The sequence below is a fragment of the Bactrocera neohumeralis genome, chromosome 6 (assembly GCF_024586455.1).
Source record: "Bactrocera neohumeralis isolate Rockhampton chromosome 6, APGP_CSIRO_Bneo_wtdbg2-racon-allhic-juicebox.fasta_v2, whole genome shotgun sequence".
Classification (NCBI taxonomy): domain Eukaryota; kingdom Metazoa; phylum Arthropoda; class Insecta; order Diptera; family Tephritidae; genus Bactrocera; species Bactrocera neohumeralis.
In genome coordinates, this window is record NC_065923.1 from 76103168 (window position 1) to 76121420 (window position 18253).

An 18253-nucleotide genomic window follows, 5' to 3' on the forward strand; every position below is an offset into this window, starting at 1 on the left:
CACTTGTGCAGTGATAGTAATGTTTATACCCTCCATAGTGTATAATAAGTTTGCTATAGAGCTCGTTAGACCTAAAAGGAAACATCGGAGACCATATAAAGTATACTTACACATATAAATAGTCAGCGTCACGAGCAAAAACAGCAATGTCATGCATTTTATCCTTTAGTTTGTATGGCAGCTATATGCTATAGAAGTCCGATCTGACAATTTTGTTTCGGATATTATATCGTTACTTCGTAGTTTAATTCCTAGCAAATTTGGTTAAGATATTTTGTCAAATAAAAAAGTTTTCCATACAAGGACCTGCATTTGAACTTTTATTTTGTATGACGGCTATATGCTATAGTACTCCGATCTGAATAATTTCTTCGGAGATTGAAGCAATGCATTAAATAATAATTCATACCAAATTTAGGGCAGATATCTTTTGAAACAAAATAGTTTTACTTACAAGGACTTCAGTGTGATCGTTCTGTTTGTATGGCAGCAATATCCTATAGTGGTCCAATCTGAACAATTTCTTGAGGTGTTATAGCGTTATCTTAGGCAATAATTCATAGCAAATTTAATGAAGATATCTTGTAAAATCAAAAAGCTTTTCATACAACGACTTCAAATTGATCGTTCAGTTTGTATGACAACTATATAATAAAGTAGTTCGATCTGACAAAATTTCTCGAAGATTATAGCTTTACTTTGGAAAATAGTACATGCCAAATTTCGAGAAGATATCTTGACAAATAAAAAAGTTTTCCATACAAGGACTTCAGTTTGATCGTTTTTATGGCAGCTATATAATATAGTAGTTCGTTTTAAAATATTTTTTGCCGAGATTATGCCTTTGCTTTGGAAAATTATCCGTGTCAAATTTTGTAAAGATATCTTGGAAAAAAAAAGTTTTCCATACCAAGACTTGATTCCATTCGTTCACTTTGTATGGCAGCTATATGTTATAGTTGTCCGATACCAACAGTTCGACCAAAAAAGCAGCTTCTTATTCAGAAAATTATGTTTTCAAAATTTCCGTTCGATATCTCAAAAACTGAGCGGCAAAAACACAAACACAATTCTGGCGTTGCTTAAACCAAGTTTCTAACAGTTCTATTCATATTAATCACCTTCTGCATACCAAGTTGTATATGAAAACAATCCATGTGCATCTGGCAACACCAACAAAACACCAACCAATCACCAAAGTATAATAAAGGGCTCACAAATTTACACTTATCTGTTCGAGCGCTTGCTGCCAATGCTCATTAGCGTTGTCATAAATATCAAGCAAATAAATGTATATGCAAAAACAAAAAAATAATAATTTTTTAACTTTTATTTTCGCTGCACTCTCACCATTTCATAACTTCAGCGCGTTGGCGGCGCAATTAAAGGTCACAATCGTGGCGTTGTCCATCAATTTGTCTCGTTAAAAGTTGAAAACGCACGTTAAATGGCAGTGATACACTAATAAACACATACACACACACACAAATAACGATTTACATTTATTGTTTATTAAACGCCTGTAATTTGAGGAGCTTAAATGCGCGTCATAAATCGCAACGCAGCAGCGGTAAGCCACGCAGCGTCGACACCAAGCAGCAAAACGCGCGTGGATGTGTTGGAAAATATGTAAATGAATAATAAAAGAGGGAAAGGCGACTGTGAAGCTTGGCATAAATATAAAATCCAATGAATACGCGCTTATTTAGTGATAAAAATATATTTGAGGCAACGCTTAAGTTCATAATATTTAGAAAGGGATTGCTGATGAAAGATATTGCGATAGCTACAACAACAAAAAACAATAACAATAATAGCAAAAAAACGAATACCGGTAAGGATGTAAAGGAATGCCAATAAAAAATCAAAGCAGCGGCTGCAGTGCGCTGAGTGAGAGAGCAAAGCGTAAAAATTCTTGTGATAAAGCGCCGTTGTAGTTGTTGCTGGGAAAATAATGCAAAGCAAAGCAGCGGCTGAGCGCGAAAATTTACAGGAGCATAAAATTGCATGTGTCGAAGCAATGGTGGGCCATAAAAACTAGGCAATGCAACAGAAAGCACAAAGGCGTTGAATAAAGGTGGATAGCAGAGCATGCAAAACACAAGAGAGGCGTGGATAGAAGACTGCAGATCAAGGTGACTGAATTGTTTGAAGATTTGCTAAAAGAGCGCATTAAATACGAAACGCTTTTCCAATAACATTCTAATTGCAGTTTAAAGCATTACAGTATTAAATCACTGCAACAACAACAGGCAACTACAACCACTATGTAGATGACATATTGTAGCGACGTGACGCGTGCGCCCAACCCGCAACATTTCAACAACGCTTTGCTGCTTTTTCGACTTTAGCGTGTTGGCTTAAGCCGGAGCAGCTAAGCCACCGTGCAGCGCTGGGGTTTTGTAGAGAAAAAAGTTTCCAACGATATCTTTAAAAAATTCGCTGCAAAAATGTGAAAAATGCCGAAATGGTCCATTATGTGGCAGCAACATTTCAAAGCAAAAATAGCGCTGAGCAGAGAGTGCTGCTAAAGAGAGAAAGAGAGAATGAGATTATATCCACTTGTAGACACACCAATTTGTGCCATGAGTAGAAGAGAGGCAGAAAGAGCTAGAGATAGTGAGCAACTTGAGCGTATTAACAATGAAATTGAGTGCTTAATTTTAGCTCAGTACTATAAAAGTAGACAATTAAATGTTGTATTATAGATTGGTTTATGCTCGCAAGCTTTAGCTTTATGAATACTATTTTTAATTTATGACTACGAGTAGTTTTCTTAAATAAAGCATTTAAATAATAATATCGACTTCTTCTTCAATTGGAACGTCTGCTCCATTGTTACCAATTGGGGAATCGGGTTCACCATCTCGTGGTATTATGTTTTCACTTCCATTCAGCAGGCTAGAGAAGTGTTCCCTCTATAATTCGAGTATGCTCTAGGCATCAATCACTAGATCACTTCTTGGGGTCATCCAGTGGCGGTGGCTATTATCAGTTCCAGCCACTTCGCCGGGTTCGTAAAAAGTATGCCAACTGAGATGCTTCAACCTCGTTCTTCTTCTCTACTGGCCTAGACACCACTTACGCGGTTATAGCCGAGTATACAACAGCACTCCAGTCGTTCTTCCTTTTCGCTGTTTGGCACCAATTGGAGATTCTTCACCTGGTCTTTCCAAAGGAGTGGAGGTCTTCTTCTTCCTCTGCTTCCCCCGGCGGATATTGAATCGAATACTTGCAGAGACATGACCTAGCCAGCGTAGACATGACCTGTCTCTTAATTCGCCGAACTATGTTAATTTTGCCGTATATCTTGTGCAGATTATCGATCCATAGACTCTACACCATAAAGCAGGCCGGGAATGATGAGACACTTGTAAAGTTTGGCCTTTGTTCGTCGATAGAGGACTTTACATCACAATTGCCTACTCAGTCCGTAGTAGCACCTGTTGTTGGTGTTGACGCTGGTTGCAAAATAAACGAAGTTATGTACGACTTCGAAGTTGTGACTGTCAACGTGCGAGCCAAACCGCGCATGCAATGAATGTTTGTTTGATGACAAGAGATATTTCGTCTTGACTTCGTTCACAATCACCACAACTCCTAGACTAACCGGTTCGGATTGATTCAGCGAAAAATTTCCTTTAATAAACTGATTGTTTCGTTAGCAATAAGGCATGTAGTTCTGTCTTGCCGAAACTGCAAAATTATGGTCCTTCTCTCTAAATCAGTCTGCCTATAGAGAACACCAACCAGTGAATTTTTGAGGATGTGACAGCTCAACGTTCCAAATGCGACAATTTTTTTTATTAACTTATCTAATCAACCAAAACTGAGCTCCATCGCTGAATCTTCTTTTTTATTTCTTTGGTAATAAATTTGCTTGATTTCCACACTTTGGTTTAGAGTAAAGAAAGGTGTAAATAGAACGCAAAATACACTTATGTCAACGATTTTTTCAGTCCTCGAAACACTTTTCGGCAGCACTTTTTGGGATGGTCTTCAACGAATTTTGTTTTATTTCATCGATCGATTGAAAACGGGTTCCGTGCCGATGATTGTTTACTTGTTTGCATGTCAAACTCAAAAAATCACACGTTATTGTGCAGCCTTCCTCATTTCCGCTAAGAAAATCACTCACTCAATCTGGCAGCGCATTTCCAGCCAAGCAATGGAAAAGTCTATAAGTAACAACAATAACAACTACTGCTTGTTTCAACTTGAGCTTTTGTTTAGTATTTGCCGCTCATTCACTGCTGCTTCAGCTGATATTTACAACAAACTTGTAAGCCACTTGCTCTCTATGCGCTGTTATTGTTGCTGCAGCAAAGGTTTTGAGCACGAGTAACAAACGAGTACATTGCTGAGTCTGCGACAGGTCAAGCAACAGTTGCGTGTCGGCTTTCGTGAGCAACAGAACAGAATTCGGCGGATTGTAGCGCTTAACGCGTTCTTCTTTAACGGGTCTAGTGAACCGGTGTGGAAAGTAAAACAAAAGTGACATGAATGAGGAAATTGTAAAAAATCGCACATAGAAACATACACCGAATTTCTAGTTTGTTTTTATGGCTTTTGGCTTGGTGTTTAACTTGAAGAAGAAGACGCGCAGCGCTCACTGAGAGCAAAGAGTGCGCCGCCACCGAAAAAGCGCACAGAAACTATGCGAAAAATTTGCAAATTAAGGAAGAAGAAGTTTTGCGTATAAGCAGTCAATAGAAATATGCAAACTAAGCCACAGAACGAGTAGTCTGTAAGCTACAACAACAACAAATACAAATACAACTGTTTGTGTGAAGATTTCTTTGGCTTGTGCTGGCGCTGTGGCATAACTGTGTTGTATTTGTCAAAAAGTGTGTTCCACAAATGTAAAAAAAAAATAATTTATTAAAAAAAAAACAATAACAAAATACTTTTGTGTTATAAATAAGTAGTATAATGCTTACAGTTTGCTACAGCAACGCCGCTTTGACACTTTGTTGCCGCTAAAAGAGAAAGTATCGGAAAATTGCCGCATATGTACTTCAGTGCTTACATATTTACATTATTTTTTGTGTTGTTAACTGTGTCCCAAGCAATTTAAGCGCCTTTGAAAGTGTGCAAAATCAACTTACATTAAATAGGCATTAAAGTCTTTCAGCTAAAAATTTATTGATAAAATAAAAGTGGCGCAAAGCAAAATGAGAAATAGTGTTGCCATATAAAGCAAAATTTACTGTGCGCCAGTTTACCGCGCTTATGCCATTACATCACCCAACTAAAGCATACATTCACCAGCGCATTGCATTGCATTGCTTTGCTTAAAGTGCATAAATCAAAAGTTATTAATACCTGCCTGTGTCGATCCATATAAGCGTTTTGAAATTGCAAAACTTTTGATTTCTATTTCTATAAAAAGTGTTTCGAATTATCGTCCATTAAATTGTATTTACTATAGTGAGTGGAGTAAAGCGCAAAGTGATTGCAGCTGTGGGGAGCAGTTAACGGAGTTTTTTACATGGATTATTGCATTTGAAGGTAGTTGAGTTATGAATATGAAATATACCTACATATATGCTTTTACACCCAAGAGACCGCGTTCACTCTGATACCAGGAGGAGGTTTTATTATAAGTGTATGTAGACGTAATGAAATGAATGATAAAATACTTAAATCATAAACTTTTTGAGAATAGAAAATTTAAGACACGAATCGAAAGACTTAAGATCCGAACACTTTTGTGAATAAAAGACTTAAAACACAAACTTTTTTGCAATAAAAAGACTTAAGTCACGAACTTTTTTGGAAATAAAAGTCTTAAGACACGAGCTTTTTGGGAATTAAAAGTTTTAAAGCACGCACTTGGTTTTAAATAGCAGGCTTGAGTCACAGAATTCTTTGATTCTGAAAGATTTAAGGTCGAAATTCTATAGCAAAGCAGAAGTCCTGAGTTTGAAATTGCTTTCATCATCAAAACTATGATCTTTTGATTAGAGCTTTTTTGCATGGATTATTGATTTCAAAGGTAGTTAAATCATAAATATTGAATTATATATATATATTTAGACCAATTTATAACGTTATACTGACGTGAATATGCAATCAAGAGACTTAATTTGAAATAATAGAATTAAGGCACGAACTTTTTTGGGAATAAAAGACTTAAGTCGCGAACTTTTTTGGTAGTAAACCACATAAGGCGCGCTCCTTCTTAAATTAAAAGACTTAAGGCAATCACGAGACTTCGTTTGAAATAATAGACTTAAGACACAACTTTTTTGGAATCAAAAGACAAAAAACATGAACTTTTTTTGCAAATAGAAGACTTAAGGCACGTACTATGGTTGATATAGAAGACTTAAGACACAAACTACTTTGGATTTGGAAGCAGAAATAAAATATAAAAATACAATAAAAAATAAAAATATATTCTTTTAGTTTGAGTTTAACGGTGTTTTTTACATCAATTATTGTATTCGAAAGTAGTTGAGTCAATAATATTGAATTATTTAAAATTCTACGCCTATATACAATGGTAAATAGGCGTAAATGTACAATCACGAAATTTCATTTATATTAAAAGACCAAAAAATAAACTTTTATGGACCCCAAAGACTTAAAACATAAACATTTTTAGTATCAAAAGACGTCGTGTTAACTTTGGTAAGAATATCTCGTTAAATAAAAAAGTTGTCCGTACAACGACAGGGTTTTAATCACTTAGTTTATATGAGAGTTATATGCTATAGTTGTCCGACGTATTTAAACCATTTCTTCGGAGTTTACGCCATTGTTTCGCATAATCATCCCTGTTAAATTTTGTGAAGATATCTCCTAAAATACAGGAGTTTTCCATACAACGGCTGGAGTTTGATCGATCAGTTTATATGAGAGCTATATGCTATAGTAGTCCGATCTGAACCGTTTCTTCGAAATTTGTATCGCTAATTTGGAAAATAGTTTGTGCTGAATTTCGCATCAAATAAAAAAGTTTTCCATACAAGCACTTGCTTTCAATAGTTCAGTTTGTATGATAGCTATATGCTATAGTTGTCCGATATCAGCAATTCCAACAAATGATCAGCTTATAGAAAAGAAAAGCACATGTGCAAAATTTCAGATCAATAACTCAAAAATTGAGCTACTTTTTCACGTATAAGTATACAGAAAGTCTTCCCTCTGTCTTTCTAATATTTTTCAAAGACCAAGAACCTGTTGTCGTAAATATCCTTAAGAATTTTAGAACCCACAACTGCTAAATTTATTTTGACAACGCATTCCAGCCTGTATAAGTTAGCAAAAATCGCCACACTTTCCGTTTTGACTAACAATAGGAATTGTTCATGGCATAGCCCAGCCTCGCTGATTCTGGTTTTCTTACATTTCTAAAATTATACGCACAATGTGAATGTAATTAAGCGTCTTATAAATATTTTACCACTTCAAAGGAAACAAAAGACTTCGTTTTCTTTTTGTAGCGCAAACATACATACCTACAGGCAATTGTCACACTTATCGAAATACCAACACACTTGCGGCGCTATTAAGACGATCACTGCTCACCTTACACATACACATACGGTACTTATCCGTGCATGTGTATGAGGCAGATAAATCAAATCTAAAAAGTTGAATATATTTTCAAATTATTCTTTGCTATAAAAATTTGTTTTCACTACGCTGACACTATTCTAATACAAATTAAAGCGCTTGGCCAGCCAGCGGACAGACAACGGCAGTCTGATTCGGAAATTTGTTCACTTTCGAATGTGACTTTCTTCAATGCGTGAAATAAAAGAGATTAAACAAAAACAAAAAGCAGCAAAAGCAATGCAAAACAGAGAATAAGCAGAAACAAGTGGCCGCCTGGAATTCTATTGCCGCCAAAGATAACAAAAAGCAATTTACAAAGAGTAGCTTTATTTCCAAGAGATTTCGGATTCGCTTAGCCGCTTATTGTTCGCGGCTGCAGCGGGGTTTTGTTTTGACTAACTGGCTGTGGCTTTGTGAAAAGCACGCTTTCGAATGGCACAATTCACTGATTGCAAGAATTTAGGTTAGCCCAGCCCACAGCAGCCAAAGCAATCAAACATAATTGAATATTCAATTCATTTCAATGTGGAGCAAAAAACAAAAACAAAAACGAAAAAAATATTACGGTAAAGTGGCTTAGGGAGACTGCAATGGCGCCGTTTGCCGTTATCAACCGGTATTGTGGAGTTATAGGCTTTAAGGGAATTTAAGGTCTTATTGCTGTTAATTGCACAAATCAATAATGCTTGTGTGTATGTGTGTGTGTGTAGGAAGTTACTTCGCTTCACATATTTCTTAGCTTTTCTGCCAATTAAAATTCCATTTCTTTTGTTATTATTGCCATTTGTTTTGCGTGCGCGCTGTCAGTCCACATAATTGATCTGCCAGCTGATTATTCTGCCGATAACTTCATTTGATTGATAATTAGTCACGTGCACAGTAGCAGTTTTGTTGTATTTGACCGCAGTCAATTAGTAAAAAATGTAACAATATAAAATGTTTTGTCTGTGCAAGCTCCGAAACGTCGTTAAGAAGCCTTTGAGCAATAGTTGCGATTCTTTTCCTTTAAAGAGCCGAGATGTCGCATAGAAGATGTTTTATAGTCTCAAATTGCTCTACCTTTCAATCCGCTTGGAAGATTTTTTTTAGTCTGCCCTTCTTCTGCCTTCTGACAGCTTCCACAATAGTCATTATATGGTGTTTCCAGCCTGCTGGCATGTCTGTCAATATCACTTCTACTATAGTTCTTTTTAATTTTCATAGTTAGCAGGTGTGGTCGATAACCATTCATGCTACATTTAAGTCTACAAGTAGTCGGAGGCATATAAATTTCCTCTACATTGGAGTTTAACAGTGAGCTGGTGGCTGCTCTGGCTAGTTTGTCTGCTTCACAATTACTAGGTATATCAATATGTCCTGGTATCCATTGTAGGTTTATCATGAAAGAGCGTGTTAGATCCACTAAAAGATCAAGGCATTATTTCACTTTCACCTTAAGGTACTTTAGTGGTTTCAAAGCTGCTTCGCTATCTGTATATATGTATAAATATATTTATATAAAAAGGTTCTTAGAACTCACCTTATTATAGACAACTAATAAGCCATGACCGCGTAAACAATAAAGAAGTAGAAGTGAGAGTCCCAATTATCTCTTATTATTAGAGCTTCTTTATTGACGTAGACATCGCTTATGAGGTTATAACCCAGTTTACAACAGCGATTGATAGACTGGTGCCATTTAATAATCGAAGCATAAGTTTTAATGAGTGTTAAGCAATTAAAATTTACAACATTCTCCATATTTCTAAGTCAACTTTTACTCCAATGTTTAACTCAATTACCTGAATTACTTGTGGAAGCCTGCCGAATGTTTCACTGAGTTAAGTTAAGTTGATTAGTGAGAATGAGTGAAAAATGCCTGTAGGTTTCCACTTCGCCATCTTTGATATAACTTCGACAATTTCTGTTCGACTAGATTTTGAGCCTTATAGCATGAATAATTATTGAACAATATCTAATAAGAACTCCTACGGTTGCGGCAAGATGGACTTTGCTAGGACAAGTAGTTCAGAAAATCTCCCTTATTCTACTCCAGGCGAGAAGAATGTCACCGTCGCGCAGAAATGGAGCGTCTACCAACGCCAATGGCCATCCAACTAGTTCCTCTTTCAACATTAGCAGGGGTCCGGGAGTTCGAGGTAAAATGAACATTTCATCTTAGTGAGCAATATATTCTCGCACTATATACCCCTAAATTAAGTCAAGTAAGGTCTTTCTTCATATCTTGCACGAGACAATTATGGAAATCTAACGCTTAGCTACTTTATTGATTTCCAGCCTCAATAATTGACATAGAATGCAATATAATATCACTATAACTTAGTTTAACCTACCAGTCGCTCGAAAGTTACAAATTATATTTGCCAAGCAGCCAATAATTGCAGCATGTGTGAACCTCTCCATCATATCGGCTTAAGATGCACACACTTTAATTAAATAAATGGCAGTAAACTTCGCACACGCAACAGACTTTGCTTTATAAACACACACATACATATGTATATGTATGTATATATTTTCTTGTGACTTTATATATGTAGCGGCAACGAACACTTCCTCTGCAATGCATTGAGAGACCCTTAATAACTGCTCTGTATGACGCGCACTTTGCACATTAATTGCTGCACAAAAGCGCCATTTCCGTTTGCAATTTGTTGCTGTTGTTGCTATGCAAAAAAGCGTGCTAAAACGTTTATATAATGCTGCTGCAGCTTTTTATAAACTAAAATTGCTGGGTATAGCGCGCATCCTTGTATTTGTCTGTATGTCTGGTTGGCAATTTCATAGCGAGTTCGTGTCTAAAGTCTTTTGTTGGTGAACTCGCAAGTTTTTATGACGAGTAATCAACTTCCGTTGCATTGGTTTCGCTTTTGTTTTAACACTGTTGGTTTATACAATTTGAAAATGCGGTAAGAAGGATATATATATTAATTTTTTTTGGCTTGGAATTAAACACCAAGTGAATGCAGCGATGACGTGGCACTGCGTGTGGAGGGTTTAAGGGATTTGTTTTTATTTTATTTCTCACAAATTCCCTGCAATATCAGGAATTGTTTTCTGTAACTCAAATCGTTTATTAGCAGTCAACCTATACATAAATATATTTATATACAAACCCACTGCTCCAGTTTCACTTATAAAGCAGAAAGCATGCAGACCTGTCTACAAAATATTGCATCACAGCTGAAAAATGTAATCAATTTTAATTTTATTTGAATGGAAAAAGCACTTGACATCTCACAAGCCAAATATTTATACAACAATTTAACTGCGGTTACAACAAAGCTTTAATACCCTTCACAGATACAAAAGTTTCCTTACAAGCATTTGATTTTGATTGCCCAGTTTGTATGACAGCTATATGCTATAGTGGTCCAATCTTAATAATTTCTTCAGAAATTATACGGTTGTTTCGAACAATAATTTGTGCCAAATTTCGTGCAGATATCTCGTTAAATAGAAAAAATTTCGTTCAGTTTGTATGGCAGCTACATATATGCTATAGTGGTCCGATCTCAACATTTTTCTAGAGCAATAATTCGTGCCAAATTTCGTGTGGTTATTTCGCTAAATAAAAAAGGTTTCCATACAAAAACTAGAATTTGATCGTTCGGTTCAACGTTTCCTGCTGGCTCGTGGCAAACTACATGTACTCTGTTTAGGGTATAAAGTGTAATGAAATGTAAATGCCGCACTTTTGCTTTACCTGTGCCCGTTGTTTTTTTTTTTGGTATGCATATGTGTGAGTGTGTGTGAACGCTCCAACATGTGTAACCACTTGACATACGAGACTGAAAGCGCCCAAACAGAATGGCTTGAACACGAAAATTACTTGCAAATTACGACCATTCAACGCTCATAACTTTTAATACAACACACAACAACAAAAACACGAAAAAATATTGTTGAAACCACAGCAGGCAGGCAAGCAGCTGAACAAAAGTAATTGCAAGTAATTGTGAGGGGGTTTAGCCGACAATGACGTTGGTGAGACGCTGAGCCGCCAAGTGCCAAGTCATTTCAGCGCGCGTCGCCACCGCGCACCCGAACAGCGCTGCAAATATTTAGCGAATTGTAAGAAAATCAGCGCGCTAACGAGAAATTCCGCCACTTCAACGTAACGCGGAAAATTGGGCACACGTGTTGCTGGCAAAGCGCAAACGATTACAATTGCAAAGTACTTCAACCACAAAAAAAAACAAAAACAACAAATAATAATAATTTTCAATCAAAACAAAGGACACTTAAAATTTTACACATATTGAAATGCCAATTGCACGGCGTGCATGTGCCAAGTGCTGCCTGCTGCCGCTCTAACTTTATTTTATTGTGGCGTTTATGACAGTTGGTTGTAGGTAATTTCGTTATGAAATGGCTATTGCGCCACGACATGCCACACCGAGACACGCCATACCACGCGGCGCGCTCGACAGTTGCGCTGGGCTTCATGTGTCCACTCGTGGCCACACACATACACTCATGTGCACATGTGTAGGAAATATAAAATAGTTCATTCAAATAAATATTGAACTGTAGGCATGCGCCTGGCAGTCGCATTAGCGCTGATGGAGGACTGTTTTTGTGTTCAATAAGCGCACTTCAGCGGCGCAAAAGCGAAGCAATTCATATATTGACACAGCTTGCTATTGTCTAGCTGCTTGCGCTTAAGCTGCAGCCGCTTTGTTTTGGCTTCGCAGCCAATTGTGCACGTATACCACGTTTATTGCATTCCTAAGTAACAGAAATCAAATTTATCGAACTCAGTGACACTTGTTTGGAACGAACTGTCTGAAGAGTCAGCGCTTTATAGATCACTTGAATGAAAATAGCTGCTTATATGCAGACTGTGATTAGTAATTGTCTACAATAGAGATCTCTTTGTCAAGGATTAGGTTCGTACTCGCTAATTTTCGTGCGAATGAGTATGCTCTAGGGGTTGGGGAACAAAAAATGTTGGCTGGAGTCAGTTCCGCAGCTGGAGCAATTCGAAGTTCGATTAATTAATAAAATGAAAATTGTTTACATGAACTGTCGAATTCTTCTTCTTCAAATAAACCCGTTTTCTAGCGTGCTCGTCTTTCAGAGGTTTGAATTAATAACTCAATACTAGCTCTGATATTCACGATTTTATATTCTGAGCAATCAAAATTATGTTCTTCTATGGAAAACTTTCTTATTTGAAAAGATATCTTTACAAAATTTTTGAAAAATTATTTTCCTAGGCAATTCTTAAATCTCCACAGAAATTGTTAAGATCGGAGCCTTATAGCATATAGCTGCCATACATACAAACTGAACTATCAATTAGATTGAAGGGCTACAACATATAACTGCAATACAAACTGACAGAACCAAATCAAGTTCTTATATGGAAAACTCGTTTATATGAGGAGACATCTTCACGAAATTTTACTGAAATTATTACCCAGGTCAACTATATAATCCTTAAAGAAAGTGTTCAGATCGGAGCACTATAGCATATAGCTGCCATACAAACCGAACAATCAAAATCAAGCCTTTGTATGGCAAACTTGTTTATATGTGAAGATATCTTCATGAAATTTTACATGATTTATTATCCAGAGCATCTATACAATCTTTGAAGAAATTGTTCAAATCAGAGCAGTATAGCATATAGCTGTCATACAAAGTGATCCATCAAAATCAGTCTCATCTTTGCTCACATTTCCAGCTGGCTGGCTTATATATTATACCTGCTTAGATATTTCCTATATAATCAATATTTATGAAATTAATATCCTCAACTTTTTGTGTGTATATAAACGACAGCACATTCGCCGCCAGCCGAAAGACCTTGATAGCAGATCACTTGCCAATCAATGCAGCGTTTTTTTAAGTGCTCGGCATAACATCATGAATTAAGTGTTAAGTGAGAAGTGTAAATAAATCATCAAACTGTTTATATATCTAATAAACGCTTATGTTGTTTGTTTATACGCCAGCTATGGCAAGCGGGCAATTGAGCGTAACGAAAGACTTAAGCAAGAAACGCGCAGCGAGTGTACTTAGCGCACACCCAGTTTTCGAGACACACGCGCAAGCGTATATACATATATATATTTTTATTATTTTATAGAGTGTCTATGTGCATGTGGCGCTATAGTAGTGCACTATAAGCTATGACATTTAAGCGTCTGTTGCAGCTTAAGCTGCGCCACAGCGCTCCAACTGTTAACCTTCATGTCTTATGCAATCTGGAGAAACACAAAGCGAGCGCAGATAATGAAAATCGACTGCAAGCAAAACAAAAGCAACGCTTCAAGTGTCAAGTGTCAATAAGTAACTCAATAATAATAAGTAACAAAAACAAAGCGCTACATATTTGTGGCAAGGGGATGCTTTTATTGGGGGCGGTAGTTGACAGCTTACAGCTGAACAAAAGATTAATGCTTTGCTAGCTTGAATATGGCTGCCTGCGCGTTTCGAAATCGCATTATCGCTTGATTTTTGCAATAATCGATGAAGAATGCAATAAGCTGCAAAGGGAAATCGACAGCTGACAGCTGCAGAAGAAATGTGAAAAGAAATTCCGAGACCCCAAAATTCATAACGCCTGAGTTGGCTTGAAGCGCGTGTTGTGTTTAAGGCAACAAATATGCATGGATCGGTATTTTCGAGTCGCATATCTCACAAATGTCAGCTGCCGCCTGCGCGCTTACAAATTAAGGTCTTAAACTGTGGCATAACGGTCAATATAAACAACAAGAACTGCGCGCGCCCAACGCGCCGCTCCCCACTGGTGTTGGCTGTTGTGCGCGTTTTGTACAACTGTCTGACTTTTGAACTATTGTGTTGGCGAACCGTTATCTTGGGCTATCAGTGAATAATTATTCAAATGTCACACTGTGGCTGGTCAAACAATCAAAGCAGTTTATGATTATAAGTAAGAAAAAAGTAAATTAATTAAAGTAGAAATGCTTGCTGTAGCATAGCAAACCTAAAAATTTATGCGTGTGTGTGAGCGCATGGCAAGAGGCCACAAAGGCATTCCCCAAATGACAGCGCTGACCCAATTTTTGGCGCCGCGATTCTACGCGCTTTTAACATGCAAACTGAAATGAAGCAAACACACACATATACTTATGTACATATATACAAAAAAATATATATATATACATATGTATGGCATATTTATGCTCGCGTGCTAGTTTGCGCTTGTATGTGTCTCACACACTGACATTGGAATGCTGTGCGGCAAAGCGACCAAAAGCAGACCCTCAAAAGGCATAAATAAGCAACGAAAATGTGAAAAGAAGCGCTTCTAAAGTCGAAACCACAGTTGAAATGCGTTTTTGTAGCTGTTGTTGTTGTACAATGTGGCAGCAGCATATGTTTGAGGCAATTTTTGTATTGCAACGCTGCGCAGAACAGTCCAAGTGACGACGAAACAAATTGGCGCACAACAAAAAAACATAAAAAGCGTGCACGCATACGCACAGTGCAGAGTCGTGCACGCATGCGCAGTCGTGTGTGTTTATGTCTCGTGCATGTCTGTTTGTCTGCTGGCATTAAACACTTTCTCCGGCCCTCAAAGTTTGTAAAGCAATTAAGCATCGCATGAGCTGTGCACATTAAAAGCTTAATACTGTACTCGGGCAAGATAAGTTCGGTAGCAGGATGTGAGCATGCCTCGACGCACCGTTAAAATATGACATCAGTAAAGCAAAAACAAACAAAAATTAAAAAACCAAAAAGGCACATTAAGAAGGGGTTGTGCGCATGAAGGTTAAGAAAAACTGCACAGATGAGCAAAACTGCAAATATTTGGCAGCAATTATAGGGAGTGGAAAAAGCGCTGAGTTGCCATATTTTGTGAATTTTATACACTAAAGAGGGTATTTTCAGCTTGTAGCCATGTTTGTAAGCTCCAAAAAGAGGAATATATATATATTTTTCGATACATATATAATTATACTTTATAGGTTTATCGACGCCTATATGTAAAATGATCAGTATGACGAGCTGAGTCGATTTAGTCTTGTTCGCCTGTATGTATATACGAGAACTCGTTTTTCAGTTTTTGAGATACCGGTTTAAAATTTTGCACACGTTCCTTTTTTATCCATAAGCCGCTGATTTGCTGGAATTGTCGACTTTGGAACACTATAGCATATAGATGCCATACAAACTGACCGATCAAAATCAGGTTTTGTATGGAAAACTTTTTTATTTCAAGAGATATCTTCACGAAATTTAACGAGGAATATTACCATAGGAAAGGCTATAATATTCAAAGAAATTATTTAAATCGAATCACTATAGCTTATAGCTGCCATACAAACTGAACGATCAAATACGTGACCTTGTAAGAAAAACTATTTTATTTGATAAGCTATCTTCACAAAATTTGGATGGAATTATTTTCTAAGATAAGGGTACAATATATAAAAAAAAATTTCAGATCGGATCACTATAGCATGTAGCTGCCATACAAATTGAACGCTCGAACTCAAGTTTTTATATGGAAAAGTTTTTTATTTAAGCAGCTAACTTAAAAAAATTTAGCAAAAATTAATTTCTAAGATAACGGTACAATCTTCCGAAAACAATATGTAGATCAGATTACTATAGTAAACAGCTGTCATACAAACTGAACGACCAAAATAAATTTAAAGATATTTTATAGCCATTTATGGTATAAAAAATGGACTTGTGAAGGGTATTATAGCTTGAATGCAACCAAAGTTAACGTGTTTTCTTATTTTTGTTTCATTTTTGGCAATTTGTCTGAAAGCAGTGCCCGCATATCCAACTTATTAAAAGAATAGTGCTCGAGCTGATGCAATTAAAGATGAGCTAACTGCTGAAATTTTTTACATAAAATTAAAAATTAATTTAATTTTTTTTAATTTTTTTGTGTTTCGGGATTTTACTTCTAACCTTACATTTTGTTTTATATTTTACAAAAACGCCACTCAAAACTTGACAGCTGATGAAAAGATTTTACTGATGAACATATTTAACTGATGATTATATTTTTTGATGAGTTCACTATAATGTCCGATCTACTGACAACAACCTCGCTTTGTAACGGTAAACACAGCTTCTGTGCTCTACAACTACAACAACATAGTATAAAACGAGAACTCAAGTAGGTGGGTCATACGTCGTTTCCTTTCTTTTTTGAAATTTCCACACTTTGTTGTTGTTGCAATTGTTGTTGTTTACGTTTCAACTTTATCGTATTTGTTTTTGGCAGCTTATTTTGACTTGTCAATTTCATCACTTTTGCATGCAAACCAGCAAACCTTGCAATGTTATTATATATGGAAGTAGTAGCAACCGTGCAACCGATTAACCGGTGGATCAAGCAGTCTAACAGTCAACCGGTGAGACATGCAGCCACTCACTCGCTCATGCGCTCACTTCGCTAGACGCTTCGTTAGCAGCGTCCGTTTGCGCGTCAACCGTTTGGCATTGATGTTGCAGCGTGCGCCTGTGCGCGCGCTTGCCACAATATGTGGCATCAACAAGCAAATTAAAATGCAAAATGAAAAGCGCGAAACTGCAAGCTAAGCGCAGGCAAATGCAAAATAAAATAGGCACGTTTGTGCTTTTGTTATTGTTTTTGTTTATAAAAACAAGCATAACAACAATAATAAGTACAACAGCATAAAAACAAAAACGTGACCGCATTTTGTAAGCAATGAGCTGAGCTCTTAAAGGCACTGCTGCTGGTTGCTGCTGGAAACATGCAGCTAGCCTTGCCACATTGTTTGCTTTTTCATTATTTTTTTCCATTTTTTTGTTTTGTTTTTTTTTTGCTGAAAACAACATCTCACTTGGTGCATGCTGCAGTTTATTTGCGCTTGTTGCATAAATTTGCTTATTTTGCTGCTGCGCCCGCATACATGCCTCACGCTTGTTCTGCGCAGTCGCAACAGCGCGCCTTAAAAAACGGTTTGTTGCTGTTTCAATTTTGTTTTTATTTCTGTTTACTTGCCTCTACTTTTTCATTTTGTTGCGCCAAAATGCCAACGAATTTGCAATGGAAATCTAATAAAATATAAATTGCAGCAACGGGAGCGGGTATACGCTTGCTGCACAACTGCAATAACAGCAACAAAAGCACATAGCAATAATGTAGCATAAAAATCGTTGGAAAATTTTGTGTAAGCACGAGCGCTCTGACAAGCCAACAAACAGTTGCCACGTTTTTTGGTTTTTTGCCCGACTCATTCAACTAATCAGGCAATAAGCAGCCTAGTGCCGGCAGTCAAATGGACAAGGTGCCATTCAATGACACGAATGCATCGCCTGCCAATTGCCGACTGCTAACTAGTAACCTGCTCGCTGCTCGTTACTCGCTTAGTGTTGCCAATTGTTGCTGTTGACCGCAGCGTTGATTTATTTCGTGTTTATTTAATTTTTGGCATTTCACACCAAATTCGCGCGTTTGGCGTCCGTCTCAGTGTGGCGAATAATTTTTAATTTTGGTTAATACGAAGTTGCTTATTATACCCTGAACAGGGTCTGTATATACCACCGAACTTCTTCCTCAACAATATCCGAAGAAATTATTCAGATCGAATGAACAAAGCAGATAACAAAGCTTTCGTTGAACTGACAGGCCAAATTCAAGTCCTTGTATAGAAAACTTTTTTATTTGAAAAGGCATCTTCATAAAATTTTGCATGGATTATTTATTCGAGGTAGCGCCTCAACC

The 18253-nt window shown here is 37.0% G+C and overlaps 1 protein-coding gene across 2 annotated transcripts in view; it reads left to right on the forward strand.

The window, feature by feature from the left end:
* Positions 1-18253, forward strand: part of LOC126761591 (ankyrin repeat and BTB/POZ domain-containing protein 2) — a 106826-nt gene that overhangs the window by 9084 nt on the left and 79489 nt on the right. The window contains exon 1 of one of the 2 annotated variants that reach the window (XM_050477905.1): positions 5437-5511. The exons of the other annotated variant lie outside the window; for it this stretch is intronic. The gene's annotated coding sequence lies outside the window, so the exon portion shown is untranslated. Of the gene's footprint in view, positions 1-5436; positions 5512-18253 lie in introns of those variants that run through there. 2 annotated transcript variants of the gene reach the window in all.